This window comes from Simochromis diagramma, unplaced genomic scaffold (assembly GCF_900408965.1).
Source record: "Simochromis diagramma unplaced genomic scaffold, fSimDia1.1 OVJJ01000510.1, whole genome shotgun sequence".
Taxonomy (NCBI): Eukaryota; Metazoa; Chordata; class Actinopteri; order Cichliformes; family Cichlidae; genus Simochromis; species Simochromis diagramma.
In genome coordinates, this window is record NW_024387326.1 from 3,806,226 (window position 1) to 3,829,287 (window position 23,062).

Below are 23,062 nucleotides of genomic sequence, written 5' to 3' on the forward strand. Positions count from 1 at the left end.
AGAAAACAGCAGCAATCTACAGTAGCACAGACAGCACAGAGCTGTGTTTACCATTTGCACACTTGCCGTCTCCAAATAGAAGTTTCCTGTTTTACTAAAGGAAGCACTTTGTTCCTTAAAAAAAGGAAAGAAAGAAAGCAGACTGGAAGAATACAAGCTGTTTTCCAGGGAATTGATGCCTTTGCAAACTAGCAAACATGTATCCGATTAGCACACACACTCAACCTTACTTTCTCGCTCTCTCTGCCTCTCTAACAAACACACACACGCACAAACACACACGTATGCTCAGCCTTTAAAAATGCCTTGAAAACGAATTTGTTTTAAAAAGCCCAGATATAACATCTACCCCCGCCTCTTATTGTTTGTCACGCCCCACTTCTGTCACACATGCATACACAAACGCACCAAAGCACAAATCCCAGGAAGAACACTGGTTCAGTTTATGCTGAATTTTCATACAAAAATTAAAAAATGTACAAAAGTCTGCAGACAGACTTCAGCCAGCTTCTTTTTTTACAAGACGTCAAAAACACCTTACAAACAAACAAGTGTGAGAAAGCGTCCCTGCCCTGACCGGGGCTGCATGGGTTTTTGCACTCAGGAACAATAACACTGTGTCTGCGCTATAATGAAAATCAATCAGGACCGTGCCCTGCAGTTACAGCACATGACGACACTGTCATAATCCGCAAGAGCCCCTGTGAGCAGGAGCTGCCATGTCTCTTGCTCCGGCTAATGAGCCAAGTATTAAATTCAGTATGTTACCTGGCTATTTGGAAGTCTCCCATCATCACTGGAGACATGCCCAGTTCTCTAAAACGCTGTCATCTCTCCCTCTCCCTTTACTTCTATTTTGGTAGGCTAATGATAGCCAAGCTTTCAAAAAGCACAAGTGTGATAAATTTAACCCTTAAGTGAACAACTACCTTGAAAAGTATCGCATAAAAATTGCTGTTGACTTAATATGACTGTTCTGCAGACATGTGAAAAAGCATACAATCACACAGTCATATTTGGCAGCGGTGAAACGATTGATATACGTGTTCTAATTATACTGATGTTGTATCAACATTTCAATGTCAGCATGACGCAACACTGGTGCTGCCGGCCAAGGGAAACCTGGCACTGTGGGTAGAGCTGGGAGTGGAGTACAGTGGGAGACACAGAGAGTGAGAGAGAAGGTGCATATTGGCATTTAGATAGACAAGGGAAGAATGAGAGAGGAAAAGAGATTATGATGTCTTGCCCTTGAGCTGGAGTGAAAACAATATAATATTCCCCATGGGCAACAGTGAAATAACACAAAGTCAATGGAAAATGACAGGGGAACTGAGAATTGTCGTCCCTACACGACAGCCCTGATGGTCAAAATATAATTCACCTTATCCATCTGCTGAACTCTTTCTCCAGTCATCTCTTTTTCCATTCATCACCTTCTTCCACGTTTTATGCTTCTTCGTTCCCTCCTTTCCTCCCCGCCTCCTCTGTTATCTTTCTCATAAACTGTCTGGCCCTCTCAGGTGTCGGAGCCTATATTACTTGCTAAAATGTCAACATTGAACTCGCACGACGATCGGTAATCTTTAAATCTACAGCTGCAGCTGTGCCTCCGAGTCAGTGGCCATCCTGTGTCCGTGTGTTTTAACATGTTTTCGTCTTAGACGCCTGAATAAAGAAGATTTTTCACAGACTTTACTTAAAAATACGCAGATCAACACATTCTAAAGTCAAATATATAACTAAATGCACTTAATACACATACATTTAGCCTTGAGTTTAGCCACAGGAGCTAAACTTATTAACATTTACATGGTGCAGACTGTAAAGTCATCCATCTGTACAGGACGCTCAGTTGTGGTGGCCTGTTGACAACTTAATTATGAGTTTTTTCCTTAACCCTAAGCCTTGTTCTTACCCATACACTGACGACATCGCACATCCACAAGAATCAGAATTTAAACATTAATGAGTCGCTGCACTCTCTCATGTCAAATTTATTCATACTCAGAAAACCTAAGTAGTTGTTAGGTGAAACAAGTATGCAGGCAAAAGTGCAGGTGACTCAGACTAAGCAGGCTGAGTTTAAATGTTTAAATGAATGGCATTAATTTAATGTAACTAAGGGCAATATTTGCATTTACACTCTTTCAACGTTATATTAAGTACACCTTGCTAAGTACTGTGGAGGACCTCCTTAATGCATGTGATGGAAACATCCCTCAGAGATTTTAGTCCATATTTATACGACAGCATCACACACTGGCTGCAGATTTTTATGGATGCACATCCATGGTGTGACTGTCTCTGTACCACAGCTGCTCTATTGGACTGAGCTCTGGTGACTGTGGAGGCCATTAAAGTACAGAGAAGTCACCGTCATGTTCAAGAAACTAGCTTAAGATGATCTGAGATTTGTGACATGCTGCTGGAAGCATCCACCTGAAGATGGCTACACTGTGATCATAAAGGGAGCGACATGGTCAGAAACAATACTCAGGTAGACTAATGTGTGGAAGTAATGCATGATTACTTAGTGTTAAAGGCCCTGACCCTGCCATCAAAAGGTCAAAGCAGAAATTGATGCTCATCAGACCAGCTTCATTTTCCTGTACTTAGCTGACAACAGTGCCACCTGGTGTGGTCTTCTGCTGCTGTGGCCCATCTGCTTCAAGTTTAAAGTTCTGTCTGTTCAGAGATGCTCTTCTGTAAATACCTCGGTTGGTTACTGCTGCCTCTCTCTCAGCTCAAAGAAGTCAGACCATTCTCATCCTCTGAAATCAACAAGTCATTGTCAGTTAAAGAACTGCTGCAGACCACTATCTGTAAACCCTACAGATGGTCGTGTGTGCTGATCCCAGCAGATTAGCAATTCCTAAAATACCCAGGTGAGCCTGTCTGGCACTAACAACCGTGTTAAAGACAGTTAAATTACCTCTCTTCTCCATTCTGACACACATTTTGAACTTCAGCATCTCATGAGATGCTGATACCTAAATGTATTGCATTCCTGCCATATGGTTGGCCAATTAGATGTTTGTGTTAACAAGCAACTGAACAGGCTTACCTAACAAAGTGGCAGTTAAAAGTGTATATTGCAGCTGTATATAGCTAACTAAAATTGGAGCCCGCTGAGTAGAAAAAACACTTTTACCAGATCATTAACAAGCATTACTGGGCGCAGGCTCTCTGGCAGGCTCTGCTGAGGGCTGGAAACACAGATTTGAAATGCTTTCTCTGTTCCAGGTTCTGGTAACATCCAAAAACGCTGGAGGACAGAATGAGGTGCATTCTCCTAAAAAGCATGTCTGGGACATACTCAGGCTGCTGTGTGTTAAGCCATTTGAAAGGAATTGGCAAGCAGAGAGGAAAATATTTGTCCAGATAGGGGATGCTATTTCTAATAATAATAATAATTTTTTTAATGAAATTTTCTACATGATGGATCCAAAAATACTAAAATTGGCACAACTCTGTGTTTGAGAAATAATTAACAGTTTGAACTCCATTTTATTTTCCATTTACTATGAGTAAAATAAAGCCCAACAGTGCATCACAACTATTATACCACTCTACTGTGATGGGAATCTTGGCAGGCGCTACACAAAACCACAAAGGTATGATATCTACGAAAAAAGCCCTTAATGTTATGACTGTCTTCTGGGTTTTGCAGAAACTAATGTGTGAAAAGCACTCTTGAGTGCAACTGCAATTCTCCAGCAAACAAAGACACTTCATCCAGCCTGCTTTGTCTTCAGGGAACAAATAAATACAGCTAAAGAAAGCTGCTAGACCCATAACCAATAAACCCTCCCCTCATTCCCAGTATTTAGCTTCACTGTTAAAACATACAGGGTCTTTATTATCTTGGTGGAAGTGGAGCACGAAGGCGAAGAAACACAGTTACATAACCCAGGACAGCCGACAAGGGTGTAAGAGAGTGAGAGACTTTGGGGAAAACTCAAACAGGAGGGTTTATAGGGAATAGAGAGATCAGCAACAGAGCAATGAGATCAGTGGGAGGAGAATTTAGGAACGAGCGAGCTGATTAGTAGAAGTGGCAGAGACCATTTTGGTAAGGATCTGATATCTAGTAAATACAGGGCTGGTATTACCGATATCCAGGGTAGTACTTGCGTATTTATTTTTCTAACACCTTTTTTATTTCACACAAATACCTGTACTTTCTACAACTTCCATTTTCAAAACAGGCTCGTTCAAACATCAAACTTAATTTGAGCCTAAACAGTGAAAAATGAAAGTCAGTCCTAATGCTGAATCACCAGAGTTATCAGAGTAAGGTTTTCTAAGTAGCAGGTCAAACACACAAATGGTTTGTGTGCAGTCTGCAACACACTGTGTCTGCTAGCTAAAGGTCCAGCTGCAAAAAAGAGAGATAACCTCACACTGAGATAGAGAAAGATAAGACAGGAGAGGAAGACAAGAGGTTATATTGAAAGATAAGGACTGCTCAGTGGCATTTGATGAAGTGCGTGTATGAAATTTGCCCAAAAAAACCACTGATTTGCCAAATTGTGTCTTTTGTTATACTGTAACTATCAAACATGGCCTGTCCAGCCTCTTTTTGACAAGAGGCGTGGTACATCCCGCACAGCTTGTTAGTCAACAAAATGCAAGTGGACGCAGGGTTCATGTTGCTCAGGAAGATGAACGAGTCATCTAATAATCGGAAAGCAAGATACTGAATCCCAAACTGCACCATCAGGGTGTGAGTGTGAGGGTGTGCATGATAGCGCTTAAAGGGACAGAATAAATTGTTATGAATGGATGAATGAGGCTGTAGTAAAAAGTCCTTTGAGGTCTCTGTTAGAGTACAAAAATATTGGCAGCAGCAAATGCTACCCCTCAGCCTCCTAGTAGATCCACTTATGGCATCAACTAGATCAACCTGGTTCTCAAGTTGTTGCAGTCAGGACACTTGACCTCTGACCTTGACCTTGAGGTCACTGATTCTGGCATCAGTCCACTAATCATCCAACATGCTACAAGTTAAATAAGAAGCTTTTTCAAATCATAAATGATTATAAATCATAAAAATCATAAAAAATCATCAATAAAAATGAACAGGCAACCTGAAGTGACTCTTTCTACTCCCCCCCCTCTTTAAGAGCTTTTTCTCCTCTGCTCACCTTTTTTGCACATCTTCCGTTCACTCCCTCGGTTACTCCGTGTTTGTCAGTGGGAAATGTGTTGAGACATTGACATTCCACTTACGTTCCCACTCCTCTTCACTTTGGGACAAATGAATGCGATAAATCTTAAGAGAGAGGAGGAGTGATATGTGTGCTGCATATGTAAAAAAATAAGGTATTAGAAAGCTTTGTTTTTCTTCCCGTAGGAAACAAAAATGAAAAACTGCAACCTTCATTGGGTCAAAGGATGCATACATATTCTCTCAGTGTTCTCTCTGTTGAGACTCTAAATACAAGACTGGGTTAAATAATCTTGAATCAATGTTTTTTCTTCGGTATTTGCTGTTAGTTTTAAGTGTTTGAGTTGTGGATTTTGTTTCAGTTAAACAACCTTTCCTTAAAAAAAAAGTGCCCAGTCACTTACCTTGCTCGCTGCATGTAAAAACTGATATTTGACTTGAATATTGTTAATGGGAAATGTCTGAAATGACTCACTGAATGCAACTGTCACCTCTCTGCCTCCCTGACTTGCCTTTTCCTCTTCCATCTCCAAGACACTTAAAAAAGAGGCCATTTCAAAAGGCACGTCCACCCTGTTGACAAACCTCCAATGCTTCTAAGACTTGGAGATGAAAAGAGCAGGCCAGCCAGCAAGATGCACAACACTCAAAACATTATAAATTGTCAGTGCAAGAAAAAAAAACCAAACACAACAAATGTCCAAAGCCATAATTACTCAGGGATTTGCAATTTTAAAGCACATTTAACTACAGTATGTTTGTGCATTGCTATAAACATTTTTCTACACCTCTAGCTCAGTGGAGACATCCACTACATCGGGTACGCCCCCTCACCTGCCTGCTAACATCAAAAAATCGAATCAGCTGATCACAGCAACACAATGCAATTAGATGTGTAGACATGGCAGGGAGGAAAGGGGATTACAGTGACTTGGAAAGTTTAATGACTACTGGAATTTTTCCACACAGCCATCTCTGTGCTTTACAAAAATGGTCTGAAAAAGAGAAACTATGCAGGGAAGGGCAGTTCTCTCAGTTAAGATACCTGGTTGATATCCTGTCAGAGGACAGGAATAGTCAGTCAATAACTCAAATAACCAACCAAGATATGCAGAAGAGCATTGAGGGACTGACCTTAACTGAGGCAAGTGATGGCTGCAGCTCTTTGCATGTTGTTTTGGGTTTTCTTGTGCCCTTCTTCATGAGTTGTCGATGCACTCTTGGTGTCATTTTAGTATGCTCTTTAGGACGCCAATCCTGGGAAGGTGCACTAATGCCTCACGTTTTCTCCATTTCTGTATTGAAGTACTGAAAATTATTGTTTTAACCCTTTAAGACCTACCATAGAACCAAGTCCCCCAGAGCTTATATTATATTTTTACATGCTGTGGAGCCATTTCTGGGAGCATTTCAAGTTGATATACATCAATACAACCGTTATAGCCCAAATTTTAATAATATGTATGCATTAAGTGCATAGTACTTACATAAATTGCAAAAAAGTGCAAAAAAACTACAAAAACATTGAAAATTGTTTTTGTTTTTTTAACATATATTTCTAGTTAGACAAATTTAAGAGGCTTATCCCTCAAAATTGTAAATACAAAAAAGTTGCACAAACTAGTTTCAGGAAATTTATTTTGAGTGTCTTCATAGTTTTATTTTTGAAATACACCAATTTTTATATACTGCAGGAAAAACGAAAATAAATATTGCAATGCAAATTTGCAAAATAACAGCATCTGCATCAAAATAAACTATTTCCAGCAGTGCAATATGAGTCCTCAGCATCCCAGAAACGACACAGAAAGTCATAAAGTCAAACATAACTTTTAAAAACACAAGTATAGGCTCATAATGCCCCGATGGTAAAAAAAAACAAACTACATTTCCGCAAAATGACATCACTTCCTGTTTCGGGCAAGTCATGGCATAGGAAGTGTTATGAACAGCTGATCGGATCGGCAAAGCGTGTTTCTGGAATATTATGTTTTTGTTGCTGCAAGTGCTTTTTATGCAGTTTTTGTAAAGCTATATGTGGAAGGAAACTTTGACCTAGGACAAGCTGATGGCATCAGATGTAAGTACAACTCCTCCGGTTTCATATGCAAAAAAAATTATTGCGCTAGCTTACGTGGTTGCAGTGCTACCGGGATTTAAAAATAGTTACGCAAAATGGAGCGTGTCCGCTCCAACCGGCTTTGAAGGGTTAAACAGATACCAAGTAAATACAGGACCGACAACAAAACCGATACCAACACTTGTAACCTGTCAAGGCTCTCGTCCTTATAAATGGGGAGAGCAATGGGTCATGACTTATGAGATGAATCATCATTAATTTGAAAATTCTGTACAATAAATCACTGTGATTTTTATTTTCCAATATAACTACTAACACAACAAAATAAACTTCCAGCTTTTGATGTTTTTTTTCTTGGATACTGACCGTAAATGTGCCTGCGTCTTTAAAGGACTTTAAAGCTCAACTTCGGTTATGGGTTATAAATATATGATAGACATGGCAGTCAATGCAAAAAGGTTCAGATGTTTTTCATAGTGCATGTTTGAGGCATATTTTTTCATTATAAAACATTAATAATTTAACATAATTCAGCGAGCTACATACTAAACTTGGAGCTTAGAAACAAAGTACCTATTGCGCTGCTATCAATCCTATACCAATACCAGCATTGGTATCGATACTATCAGTATTTAGATTGTCCTCTAATGAACTTTTAGGACCAGGTAGGCTTGGAGAGGTTTTTTTCCCTAATAAAACAAATCATCATTTATACTTTAAAAATTGTTGTTCACAGCACTGCAGTTGCTGGCTGATGTCAGGGTTGGAAAAATTCACATTATGTTAATAAGTGTCCTCATAAAGGCGTTTCTCTGTCTATCAAATCTATCTTCCTTCACTCATCTCTACTTCTCTATAAGAGATAAGCATTTCAGACAGTTAGCTCATGCTAAAAGCTTCAGCCATTAAGGGGATTTATATCCGTCCTTTGCTCTGCCAGCTATAGGAACTTTACTACTCCTAATCAATCCATTTCCCCTGCATATACGGCATGTAGGCTGTTTTGAGAGAAGAGCAACCATTAATGAGGTGAGCACAGCACAATCCCACATACACCTAGAAATGCTGACTTGACTCACTTCAATATAAATTGTTTAATTAAATAAATGATTTCTTTTAATGAACACAATGATTAAATAAATGGAAAACGTTCCAAAGACCGAACAAAGGATCTGAAAGATTTTTGTAATATGAACAAAGACAGAGGAGATTAAAAGGAGAGGAAAAAAGATTAATAAATGAGTTGTGATGGTGTGTGAAGCTGTAAAACAGACAAACAAGCTCCAGGACACTCACTCAGAACACAAGAATATGTAACATCAGCGTACTATATGAAGTCTGCTTATAGCGACACAGCTGTACAAGGATACTACAAGAGCACTTCTTTCAATTTACTGTTTCAGGGGCAGTAACCTCAAATTTCTCAAGAGTAATTCATAAAGCAGATTCTAAAGGTGCCACTAGAAGTAGGCTGGAAATTGTGCGTCACTGTATTATTGTGTGTATGTGTGTTTATCTGTGCATCATCAAATAAACGCAGGGAGCAAGAGGTGGTTAGGTCAGAGTTTGAGTCTGAGAAGACGCTGCTTGCGTGTGCGCTTATATGCTCGTGTCTGTGTGTGCATCTGTGTGTTTGTATAAGTGAATCAGAGGGCAGTTTGTCATGTTGCTGCTCCAGAGCCTTGATCCGAGCTGACAGGTGAAGCTAAGCGCAGAGAGAGAGAGGCAGCAGGAAAGTCCAACAAGCAAATAAATGGAGAATTGGACAGAGAGTGTGGGAGATGAGGAAAGAGGGATGACAATAAAGTAAGTGTGAGAAACAGAGGGATAGTCGTCAGGGTTAGAGAGCCAGAAAAAAAGAAAACGAAGAAGTGGGAGATGGAGAGTGAACTGGGGCAGAACAGAAAACTTGGAAGGAAAAGGCTGGAACTGAGATTAACTGGTGAAAGAGATTGGTTAATTGGCATTTCATCAAAAGAAAGAACTGGGCGAGTTAATTTTTCATCCCCTCGCTCCATTAATCTGGCTCCCTACCTCTCCTTTTGAATGTTTTCCTCCTTTCCTCTCCTCTATTGTAAATGTAGGAGCAGATTCATTAAATGGTAAGCATTAACGTGATTTTTAATCAGCATTTTTTTAAATGAAAAAGAAAATGAGAAACTCATAAATAAGTCCAGAGGAGCTTTGACTATGCAATGCAGGTTACAAAATGTTTTAAGGTTAGAAAAATGGGTTTTGAATCAGTTTCTAAAACCAGGAGAAGTGAGGTAGAGAGTCTTCCAGGTTATCTTCCATAGTATGAGAGAGGGGAGAATTGGTAAATAAGGTGTAAGGGCAGAAACAGCTTTAGTGAAATGGAGCACCTCAATGAAATTGTGAGACAAAGACGGGTTGGGTACAGAGGTACGCAGAGAAAGCAAGAAAGGGAGATGTGTGTGGATGGAATTAAAAGCAGTCAAGCTGGACAGGTTGATAGATTAGACTCATTGATGTGACCCACCCTGCAGGACGGCACTCAGTCATGTGAAGGGAAAAGTCAAGATCATAGTCACAGACATGTTTGTGTCTATGCGTGTATGTGTGTGTGTGTGAGTGAGTGTTTGATTAATGACAAATTAGGGGCAAGTACTGGCTGTGAGAGCTGCTAATCCATTAGTATATTATACAACACTGTCAGCGTGCCCTTGCACTGTTTGTAGGTGTGTCCGTAAACCCTGTGACAAACTACGTAGTGCGCATAGCCTTGCCACGCATGTGTTTGTGCGTGTGCACAAGGCTGAACTTTGAGTTGTGAAGGAACTATCTGTGCATGTGTGAATGCGCTATGAGCAAAACATAGGTTGACTGCTGACTCCTGTTTCTGTTGTGCTGCTCTGCAAAGCTTTTTGTTGATTTCTGGTGTATTACAGCGCATTGCATCAAATATATTGAACAGCATCAAACAGAGCACGGAGTTTGTTTTTCAGTGTGTGAGCAACCCGGCTGCAGTCATCAGACGAGGTTAATTTAGTCTTTGGGGACTGAAGGTAACAAACCAGGAGAAGGTGGTTCATGTAGGTGTTATAACAAGATTACTAGTGAGATATCTGGTACACAGTTCATGTTTTCCAGGGTGTGTAAAGCTTAGTCCATAAGCAATAAGAGTACGAGTCCAATAAACAGAGGCTAGTTCGTGGAAACTAAAAGACTAGTAAAATATTAGAAGTTGATTGCTGAGGTTTTCCCTATATTATTGTGGTTGAATGCTGTTGCAATTTGGCGTTATATACTGTAAATAAAATTAAAGCTGGCAGCTGGCAGCAACATCTGCAACAGACTGTATAGAAGTCTTACACAATAAACTGAGTGGCAGGCAGTGTTCATGTGCTTCTACAAGAAGACAAATCAATCTATTAAGTTTTATGATTACTTCACAAACTGCCATGTGTCTGTGCTGTCCTTGGCAGCAGCATTGTATTTATCATTAGCTGAGAGATTTCTTAATTATTGTTAATTGAAAAAGCATTTCTGAGAGGGTACGAATCTGGAACAAGCATCTGTGCATCTGGATCCAAGCATCAAGCATGTCGATTAGATCAGAGTGTGCTACGTGCATGTCCATTGACAGCTCGCACTGCTGGCTAACCAGCTGCATCCCCTCACCCACAAATAGCGCCCATCTGGGAGGCGCGGCGCTGCTGCATCTCATTGCTCATGCAAAGTGCGTTCAAAACGAGCAGAGTTAAGATTTGTCATTCATCCATCCGTCCTGTTGTGTTCTTTGAATTGTGTGTATCTCACCTTCATGAGCAGAGCACACAGCGCTCTGGGCAAACTGGCCATGCCAGTGCCATGTGTCCGTGCCTGAGGTTGCAATCCAAGGTCGCTTAACTCCTCGGTTCACACGCATTTACTACAGCCTGTCACTGTGGACAGACGAGGGAGTGCTGTGGTGTTTCTAATTTGTCAGTGCTGCCTTAGCCGTGTCATATTCACAGTACATACCATGAACAGATGGGGCACTGCATTCATAAAATGGATAAAGGAAGACTTTATCCAATCCAATTTTAAAGGGTGGGTAGGAAACTCAAATGGCAGTTTTGCACAACTGCAAGTTGAATGTGCAGTTAAATTCAACCCTTACAATCGTATTAAAACCTCTTCATATGAGATATATAACTGAACCATGCGTGCAAATCTAAATATTACATAAGAGATTAAAAAAAGAGTAATGAATGCATATGTTAGAAGCTCCTGCAGTGAGTGGTTCAAGATGTTTAGACAGAAATGTGGCAGAAAAGATCAATACCATCCAGTCTATGTCCACACAAAGATGGCCGGCGCTGAGTCGATAGCACGCTAAGTACCTGCGTATCGTCGGAAGTATTAAGGCTTCACAGGACGATAGGTGTTCTGCTGACAAACACGCGTCTGTGTGTGGAGGTGTATTCATGCGTGGGTTATGTGTGCGTCACACTGATGAATGTTTGAGAACAAATCCCTTGAGGAGAGTGAATCTTTGTGTGTGCATGCGTGTATGCGTACGTGTGTGTGCATGCGTGTGTGCGTTTTGTTGTTTCTAAAATAAAGACGGCCCAAAATAATGAGTGCAGGCAGTGACTCAGAGGCTGACATATGGTATTTTTCTGTGACATCATCTTTAGCAACACCACAGCCTCAGCACTGAGATGCTGCCAGCAACTGGTTCATGCAGCTTGAAGCAAGAGGGCTTGGATTTGTTTCCTTTTTCAGTTTTTGTACTTAGTTTCTTTTTATTGCCTTATCAAAGCACTTTAGCATATTCAAATTTAATTTTCAATAATCATATGTAGCTACCAGGAATATCTATATATATGATGAACTGTATTTAAAGGCACCTCACATGAGAACTTCAAATTGTTGTTCTCAAGTTCTCACACTGTTGATGTTAATCAAAAACAAACTCTACTGTTTGTGGGTCACCACTCAGATTAAGAGGATAAATTACCAGCTCTATCAGATAAAGCTACTTGCTGCAGTTTAAAATTCAAACATTTCATTCAGCTCCTCCAACATTTCCTTGGTTACCACAGTTAGTGCCCTGCAGTTACCGCAGTTACTCGTTCCACCACAGGGATGACCCCAGCAGAGCACTTTTGCACTCTGGCTCATCACATCTGCTTCAAGCATTCAGGAACTCGTACTGAACTCTATCAGCTGGACCCACAAGTTGACAAATGATACTAATAATCTGAAGCTGACAGATTCTGACCAACACACACCATCTGGTGTTAGAGTGTTAGGGGTTCTGTCTGCGGTAACAGCATCAGCTTTGCCATTTCTTCCTGAAATTTAACAGTCTGAAGCTATATCTGACTATAAGACAGGCCTGAGCTTACTTAACTAGATGTGAAGCTCATGTTGATTAACTAAGATGCGAGTTTAAGTTTTTGAGTTATTTCATTCAGCTCATCTCTTTTCCTCTCGCTTTAGCTCTTCATTCAGAAAGCTTTCAGTTTATTCTCAAGTTTGTGTGTGCGTCTCCGCACTGTGGCCCCCAATAAACTAAATTCCTGATTAAATAGATGTTTCTATTCAAAATATGATACTCATTTAAAAAAAAAATCTAAGTGGACCAATGACCAGTGTGTGGTCGTCCAAATCTACACACACGCTCATGTAAGCGGATGAGAGAGCGCGCATGAATGCAAACAGGCCCTGGCACAGCAGGCACTCAGCCATGCCAAGGGACATTATTTGGCAGCTGTCAGCTCTAATAGGAATATAGCAGGGTGGGAGACAGATCCAGGCTCTGTACCAAGCCTACAACGGCGCACTATCTGGCAGCAACGGCATGTTTGTGTGTCTGCTGTGCGCCTGTATATCTGCTGTGCGCCTGTATACGTGCATGCATGCGTGGCTGTTTATGTGTCAAAGGTACTGGGTTATCAAACACCCCTGTGATAGGATACATGCTACCACTTATCCCACTGCAGTGGCCTTTATGTGGGGGATCTTGTCCTCCTGTGTGTGTGTGTGTGTGTGTGTGTGTGTGTGTGTGTGTGTGTGTGTGTGTGTGTGTGTGTGTGTGCGTGTGTGTGCGTGTGTGTGTGTGTTGTCTTCCTCTGACAGCAGTAGTGGGATGAAGTGCTGTGAAAAACTGATGAAAAGAGACTTCAAGTGTTGACTCTGTCATTTCATAATGCTCCAAGACAAAGAGAAGGAAGGATAGATGAAGAGGCAGATAAATTCATGCAGCGCGCACACACACACACACACACACACACACACACACACACACACACACACACACACACACACACACACACACACACACACAACACACAAACACACAGAATTAGGTTTGAACTCCAGTAAATCTAAATTTCTGCCTCCTCCTGTTAGTTTCAAAGGTATCATTTTGCATTTTTTGCTTTAAACAGCCGGTTCAAAGGCAACACTTTAGAAACAATAACTCTGAACTTTATTTACATAACAATCAGCTGCTTAAAAAAAACCTACCACTACAGCAAATGTGCAGGAGTGTGGAAATCATGTGTACTGTAATCAATTTGCTTGTGAAGTTATTAAAAACAAGCAAAAAATACACAAGCACATTATGTAATATTCATCATGAAGCTGGGAAATGATTGAGAAGTGGTTTGTTTTGTTTAATTTGAGGTCTTAATTAATAATGACTTAAAAAAAACTGTTTATGGGGTCATAAACCTGAGTAAACTCTCTTTTGTTCAGTTTTTAAATCTGTTTTCTGCCCCCCTGAAAGATTCAGGTTTTTTTTTTTTTGTGAAATCATTGCTAACTACACACTTCCACTTGTACAATTCCCGCCTACTGTAACCTCACTAAATTACCACCCCTGGGAATTAAGGGATGAGTCACATTTCTATGTGGCATCAATTAACTCCCCCTAGGCACAACTGTAGGTAGGAGACTGGCAGCTGCGCGTGTGTGTTTGTGTCTATCTGCGTGTGCACGAGTGGACACAAATCAGTGTTTGTGTAGGTTAGTCAAATGGCACAACTGTAGGTGGCAAGCGCCATCACACACAATTATACAGCATACAGTCGTTAGAAACAGCAGGGCTTCAGCTCCATGCTCTGTTTCATGCTAGGTTACTGGCCCCTGGAATCATCCACGGGGAGGGGGGGCCTTGTAATATAAACTAACCTGCTGTGACAGTGAAGAGTGATTCAGCCACAAAATGCTGTGGTAAAGACCCAGGGGAGTAAATGCGTGCGTGTGTGTGGAACAATACTGAATGTCTTATTACATGACCGCGGGGTATTTTTCTCACTTTATTTTTAGCATCAAACGCTCTTTGACAATTGAAAACAATAGTGCGGATTTAGTTATACAACAAAGACTGGGCCACGGCAGGGTTGTGAAAAACAACTGTACAGATGCAGTGAATTAGTTTCACAGTGTTTGACTCTATGGCCCTGTTTGATATGCAATTTGACCATGAAAAAACAAAATTGGCCTTCTTCCTCTCGGTGGAGGGAAAACTGTGTTTTCCTGGAAGCGAGAGCCGTGCGGTTTTGCTGAAATTGCCTACAGAAAGAGTGCGTCTTGAATATTTCTTTTCTTTAAAGGTGGCAAATTGCACTCCATCACAAACCACTTGTTAAGCTGATGTTACAAATGCCCACGTGCATGCAGCTGAGTGATTGAGACAAGCAAGTCAGTTGTGGCTTGATCATTTTGGACTTCAACACACCCGTTTGAATTTTCTGTCATGACACAACAGCGAGAGAATAATTGCTTATAAGAGCTTATAAAGATACCCTTTAGCTGCTCTGCTGCTTCATAACTGTACAAAAGTCTTGAGCTGCACATTGTTTCTTCATATTTTGTTGGAAAAATGGGAAAGAGATGCAGCAATTTATTAAAATATGTACACATGCACACAAAATAGTGTTCAGGAATAGTTCTCCAGGCTTCTTAGAGGTAATTCAAAGCTCTTCTTTGGATGCTGGCTGCCTTTTATTCTGTTCTCTCTCTAGATGATCCCACACTGCTTTAATGCGTCATGATAAGGCTGATTACAGACCCAGTGAGCAGACCAGAACAGCAGACAGTTTTGGAAAGTTTACAAAAAAAAACAACAAGAGCAGCAATGAGAGGGCACCGGAGAAACCACAGTTTTACAGATTTACATAAGGTGAATCTGTCAAACAGGAAACAGGGAGATAACAGGCGATCAGAGGGAAACAGGCACAATGTGGTCAGTGTAATGATAGTCGCCTTTCCTAAGAGAAATGTGTGGGGAGAAAGGTCTGGGTTGCCCAGTGTGAGAGTGGGCAGGCCGGGACACAGAGAGGGAATACTGGTCAACTAGCAGAAGCAAGGAGAGACAAAGCTACTTTCAGAAAAGTAATTGAGTACACCTTAAGGATGATGACGATCTGACAGGGGACCACTGCAACATCTCCAGAATGAGAAACGGGTGCAAAGGTGTTACTCCAGGATAGCCCTTCCCACAGGTGGAGTCAGCGGAAGGACTCGTCCTTTCCACCTGAGACTACAAAAAACAAAACGCAAGACCACCAGTCGCACCACGACACATTAATGTTGAGTTCTGGGCTCTGGGGAGGTCAATCCATGACTGCTCCCCTGTGTGTTTTTCTATCCAGGTATATTTTTCTTCTGGATTAGAAGTGTATTTGGGATCATTGATCATAATGCTGAAAAATTAAGCCAGTGCCATTAAGATGCTTTCCACATAGTGTTGCATGGTGGATCAATATCTGATGGTACTTTTCTGCATTCATAATTACATCATTGTTGACAAGATCTCCAACACCACTGGCTGAAACACAGCCTCAAACCATGGCAGAGCCTCCACTGTGTTTTACTGGTTGCTATACGCACTCAGTGCTGAACTCCTCGGTTAAGATTTGACCAAAAAATTTAAATTTAAAAAAATCAGACAGAATAGTTGAGTAGATAGTAGATCGTTTGTTGGGGTTTTTTTTAGAACTGACACTTATTTTTTGCCCTCCACTTGTCCAGTTTCCTTAATTTTTTAAGTGCACACTGTACACCACGCTGAGATGTGGCACACTTTTCAGTTAATATCTCTTAAAGAGTCACCGTGTTGGTGCAAAAATGCTATTTTATTTCCATCAAACTGTGTTATCTTTGGTGTTTTTATAGACTACAAAAATGGGAACAAGTACCAAAAATTCCATTTAAAATTGGTCTATTTGTAGGCAGCAAACAATTGTAGACATGACACTAGTTAATCCCTTGAATTGGTCTCTTTTTTATGCTTTAATGATTCAAAGCATTCCTCTGAAATGAGTCAGGTACAAGGACTGCACAGAAAACGAGTGAAAAAGCAGCCAAGGTTCAAAGAAAACCTTTGAACTGACAGAACTTCAGAGATCAAGGAGCACGATCGCTCACTTTTAAAAAGTGCCAATAAAGTCTGGCATTATATAAAGAAATTAGCGGTGCTCAGGATGTTTCACAGTATTATTAAACACACTGATATTTTAAACCCCTTTTAACACAAATCACATTTTATATTAAATCCAAATGTTTCCAAATCAACACATCCTGTGGGTTTGTTTATCTTCATGTTTTGAGGGTTTTAAGTTTTTTTACAGTTGAAGACCGACTGCAGGAGTGAATAGAGTAAAGGCAAGGCTGAGGGACAGTTAATCTCAAAATATTAAAAAATCTGGAGGATAAGAGGAGTTCCATCAACAGTAGTTTAATGCCATTTCAGGTAAAAAGCAAAGTGGAACACCTTTCATAACTGTTTCCTGATGAAATTACAGCTGTGAAAATGAATATCGCAGGGACATGAAAATGAATTCTCTCTGCCACTGAGGTAAAATAAGGCTACTATTTGAGAGTGGGTTTTTTTCTTGGAAACTTCACCCACACACCCATGTGCTGCTTTAATTTAATAACTGAATATTGTGACACATCAACAGTGTTGACCTAATAAAAATATACATGTTTTTATAAACTTGTGTGGCTTTCAGTGCAAACCTCTTATCAGCCTGTCAGTGTGTCTCGCACCAACATGTGCTTTCAGTAAAACAACGATCTCTTTCTATAAGAAATTACTCACATCACACACTCCTTGGTGTTGTGAGGTCTCTTTGATTCTAAAGAACAATACCCTATAAAAATCACAGTACACATTATTCTATATTTTTTTTAAAGGCAGCTTTGTCAGTCTCCTCAGCTTCCATGTGTGTAAAATTAAAGAGAAAAACCTTGTCAAACACACTGACTAATCAAGCGCCACATGTTTCACCCTTGAGAGGGTTCATGCTGCGTGAATATCAGCGCAATTTCCAGAGACTAATCCTTTTCCCTGCAAACGTCTGAATGATCACTAATTGCGCACGACTGAAAGGATTCTACGACGGTAGATGGCTGACTCCATTTGAAGCAATTACCGCACATATTAAACTGCTTGACTGGAAAACACACTCATGCTTGGTTGGTGGGCTCATAAGGGCTTTTAATTTGTCCCTGTTATCAGTCTCAACAGATCCACGCCTGCTAGCTTTTTAAAGTTGATTATGTTTTATCAAATATAATTTCGGGAGATATCAGGAGCAGCTTTTGTGTTTTCTTACTCTGCAGTGTTCAGGAAGTCCTGTTAGGGAACAAACTGGGCATGTGGTGCTTTGAGCCTATCAGACTGCCTGGAGATGTTTCTTTGGAGTTTTCCAGAAGTTCTTCCAAACCTCACTGGAATAATCTGTATTATCTGTAGCAGATATTTTTGTGCAATCTGCTATTTTTTAAATAGCATGTGCATGAACTTTTATTTATTATTCAGGTTATATAACATCATGTGTTGCAGAGGAAGTCCATTTGGAGTGTATATTTGATAGCATAAAGTTCTGTATGGCTGTGTATGTAAGAGTAGAAGAGCACTATATAAACACAAATCCATTTACCAACGTCATGCCTCCAGAAGGACTCATAGCTCTAGGAAATGAATGAATGAAGGAATTTAAAGCTCACATTTCACAGAGAATATTGGTTAACCTCCACTTTGGAAAAATAACCTTAATTGTTCTTATTCAATTACAAACTTGGGCAGGCACAGGATATAGTGTGTACTTAATGTGTGTCATGTGTGTAGGCCTACCCACATGCATCTACCCAACTCTTACCGCTCTTCCCCTTATCACAAAAGGGCCAGATTTCCCTCAGCGTACAGACTGGGGGGATGCTCTTCTGATTGGAGGTTTACATGGTATCTGAATTTTTTTTCCACAATTTAAGCATTTTTCCTCTACATTTTAGCCGTGCTGCTGTGACGTACCTCATACAGCAATGTAGAGATAGTCAGAAGCAGGAATTAAACGTATGCCTTTAATGCAAAGTCCGATCAGTGTTTGAGCCCTTTTGTGAATCTGAATATGCAGCTCCGATGTCCTCGCATCACTCAGTCTCATTTCAAGAGTGCTAATATCGCAAGTTGGAATAGTTTGTGACAGTTTCCTCAGGGAGGGGAAGAGAAGCAAGGGAAGAAGGGCTGAGGATGCTAAAGGGAAAGAAAAGGCTGGAAAAGAAAGTGGGCCAAAGGGTGAGAGACTGAGAGACGGAGCAGACACAACGGTGAGAGAGTGCAAGACAGGCAGAATCAGAGGGCCGCGAGGAGAAGGAAGACAGAGACGATGGGTTGAGGAAGTGATACAGGGAGAGATAAAAGGCTCATAGCAATGAAAATAAAGATGTGGGAGAGATAACGGGTGTGTGTGTTGGGGGGGGGCAAAGTCAGACCCAGAAAGTTGGGGAGATAAAACAGAATTAGAAGAGAAGCGAAAGAAAGAGAGGATGTTTCCAGGGAGATAGGGGGTGCAGTGAACAACAAGTGCTCAACAATAGCCCTCATAAGCATTCTGCAGGCTGAAGAAAATCAAGAGACAGTGTGAGTGGGGGTGGAGGGATGAAAGAGGAAGACAAATGGAGTAATGGATTGGAAGTGGACACGTATTAATGAGAAAATGTATTAGCTAGCAAGCGGAAAATCAAAGGGCAATTGAGATGCATGTGTGGATACATTATGTGGCACACACCATCTAGTCTGTGGGTACTGCTTATGCTTCCATGTCCCTTTAAGCCATCAGTTACACAATATCCCTGTGGAAATCGCATTCTTGTTCTCTAACTTCAAACTTTGTGTTTTTAGCCATGCTAGTTTCAACCAAATAATGCTAGAGATAAAGGTGTAAGCTAATAGTCATGATAAATGATGACAATTTAAGTAATAATTTCTAATAAAACTGCTGAGTTGCTCAATTTCTTCCTTTGTTGACAGTAAGCTCAACCTAATCACATTCAGCCCAGAGAGCATGTGTCATATGTGAAATTCCACTAAGTTGAATTTAAAAAAAAGAAAGAAAGAAAAAGAAAAACAGAAAAGAAACAAAAAGTTATTCGGCTAGAAAATTATCCAGGGGAGGTTTGCTGAGCTGGGTGCTTTACAGCAGCACCTCCCTTCATATTCACACCTGGGAGTAGCTGTCGTAGGCAGCCATCTTTAAACAACACAAAAAAAGCCAAAATGTAAAAATTGACAGCTCTCACCTCTTTGTTCTAAGCTCCTCCCACCAAACAAAATTTGAGATGCTGTTCAAGGCTCAAGGACTCCATCTAACCTGTTAAGCCACCACAATATACTGCTTTAAATGCTTTTCTGGCATATCTGTCATATTATTCTATAGTCTCATCTGGTCTGGTCCTGAGAGTCCTGTGATTGGCTAAAGTCTGCGAAACATCAAAGGTGAAGAGCAAGTTTTTAGGGTGATTTGCATATTAAAAGCTAATGAATAGATTTCAATTTAGATCACATTTCTGTGAAGTTAGTATTTTTGTTTGATTGAAATAGATTTTGCTTAAGATAAATAAACAGAAAAGTGAAGAATGTATTTCCTCAAGGGAAACATGTAGGACTAGAATATCAGTTTTATAGATGTTCACTGCATGGCAGAATCAACATTACTGGTGACTGCTGACTCACTCCAACAGACCACAAACTTCCAAAAGAAAAAACAAAACTACTGATCCACATATTTTATCAGTACAGTTACAACATAATGTCAAGTGTCAGATAATAATAAGCTACAGTATAGCTAATTTTATGCTAAGTCTCATAAAGGATTCAGGATCAAAGTCGGGACACTGAGTCAGGATGTTTAAACAAACAGAAGTTTGGCAAAAAAGTTGGGTTGAATTAAAAAATCAGTAAAACATTCAACCAAAATAAATGTGAAAGGAAAAACAGGATACAAATTCTAAAGGAATAACTAAACTCTATTGCTTGTTATTGAAGACTTTTGCTATTACTTCTATACTTTGAAATTCTCTTTTGAGTACATAAGTTCTCTCTGTCAAGTGCCCAAGAGCACTCATAACAGCTGAGTGGAGCTGAGTTGTGAATGCTCCATGCTTACTGCTCTCAGTCCTCAGTTCCCCTCTCTTCTGATTGCAGCAAAGACTTTGAAGGAACGTTAGCACTGATAATGCTAGCGAGCTAACAGCAGATTTTCTTCAGGTATTGCAGGCACAGCAACACACTTTATGTGCTGTAGCATTAATTAGGTTTTCGTGTAAATGAATTTACATTCACAACACGCTGCAAATGTTCCTAAAATGCAGTAGCTAGCACCACAATCACAGCCAACATTGCAAATGTTGTTGCTGGTAAGTGCACGGTTTGCTAAGAACAACCAGCGACAGTGGGGTTGCCAACTTTTTAGCTATCAAATAAAGGACACTGTGGCGTGCCAGAAGCACAATGGACAACCAGCTGGGCATAATGCAAATATGTACTCTATGTTCATATTTTTATAATAAAAATGCAGTAAAATGTTGGTATTCAATTAAATCAATACCTCATTTAAAACAATCAATATGGCATTTCCTTTGAAAAATAAGCAAAAAAGAAAAAATGTTTAAATAAAATACTGTAAATGGGGGATTCAGGTACCCTGGTTGATATGCTACGCAGACCAAACGGCACCATATTTTCACAAATGACGTATTATTTCACACATCTGGTGCACATGACGGGTGTCACTGAGGGCTGTGACACAAGTACTCGTCCAGGTAACAGTCAATATAAAAGGAATATTTAAGTTAGAGTAAAGGACGAACCAATTTTACTCATTAGACGAGGACATCCTGGCTAAAACGGGACAGTTGTCAACCCCAAGCGACAGTAATGTTTAAATTCAAATAGGCAGGTAAGTAACTAGTGTAGGCTACTAGTTATAAGACTGATATACTGCATATACATGAACATTTTATAAAGAAATAAGACACAGGTCACAGTAGTGATGGTGGACCAGATAAACAAAAAAAGCAGGAAAAATGCATAAACACATAGTCATCACTCCATCTAATATAGTGTTTTTCTACTATGGTTGAGCACTAAAAGCATTTTATACAACAGGTCGGTTCACCAGACACTTTCCACCTGACCATCTGAGATTTGCCTGAGAATAATTTGTTTATATTGAAGCTTTTATTTCTCATTTGAATTGATTTTAAAGAACATTACGTGTACTGTATATGTAAAACTGCTTTACTTAATATTTCTACAGGCCTCCAAATCTGCTACCAGAGATCAAACAAGTATTTCAGGGACTTTAAGCATCCACCAATCTGTGTCAACTGCTCAATTCAGATTCATAGAACTAAGTAAATTTTCTGGATAATGGAATTTCAAAATGGCCACAAAACTGATGCATGAAAAAAATAATGACAGACATTAAAATTTTGCATAATTCCTATTAAGAAGTGCATCTTTCCATGTGACTGTCACATAAGAGCTCCCTTTTTTAATTATTAGAATTTAAATTTGATGAATTGAGTTTGAATGACCTGCAAAGACACACAAAGCTGGGTGCGTTCATTGCCTCTTGCACGTGTATTGTGTTTGATTGCACTATATTGTGCTGATGTTAATGTTTTCATGCTCACTGCTCTCATGACCACAGGCAACCATTTCACAGCAGGCTAATAAAAAGACAATTGCTTTAATGCATTTTGGGAGGCTGTGTGAAGGTTTCAACAGTGAGATTAACAGTGAGGAAATATTTATGGGTGTTTTGAAAGCAGCTCTGAGGTCACAGCTGATTTGTTGACTATGTCACAGTAATTTCCTTGTCAAAAACGACACGTTGATGGCGCGCTTTCTCGTGTCATGTACACAAAACACTAGAAAGTTTGTAAGAACCAATTATAGACTCCTAAGTCAGCAGTGGCATAGTGTATAATTCAGTGAGTGTTTCTTTTTCTTTGGCCTTATTAAAAGCAAATAGTGGATTTTAGCAATTAACGGTGATCAAGCGGGGCAGGAATTGCAGTTTTGAAACCAACATTTTCCATCTTCTCCGTCATTTTTACATCTTCTCTGCCATTGCTTCTCCAAAAATCTTTGCTTAGCTCTTTCAGCCTGTTTGTTCCATGTGACTTATTCTGGACTAAACCTTCTTGCAGACATTACATCACATAAGGTCCATTAATTTAAGTTAAAGTTACAAGTGGGATATTTAGAATCTGGTTAGGCTTAGCATTTTTAATGAATTAAATGTATGCACACCACTGAGAGCAGTCTTCACATATAATATACTGCATGTAAACCCTATAAACAGTAGTATACACGAAGCCCTGCCTGTCATACCTGACTAAAGATGTTTTTTCCCAAATCAGCTGTGCATTTCCACAATTTTTACATACAGCACATCCTGAAGCAAGAAAGGAAGTACCCCCACGATGTAGTACACCCACATGGCCATTATCCAGTGTCTTTAAAACATTTAAAGTAGAGTAACGCCATACTGTGC

General features: G+C 40.0%; 1 protein-coding gene across 1 annotated transcript in view; it reads left to right on the forward strand.

The window, feature by feature from the left end:
- LOC120717845 (protein shisa-8) overlaps positions 1–23,062 on the forward strand; it is a 115,959-nt gene that overhangs the window by 22,530 nt on the left and 70,367 nt on the right. The window lies entirely within an intron of this gene.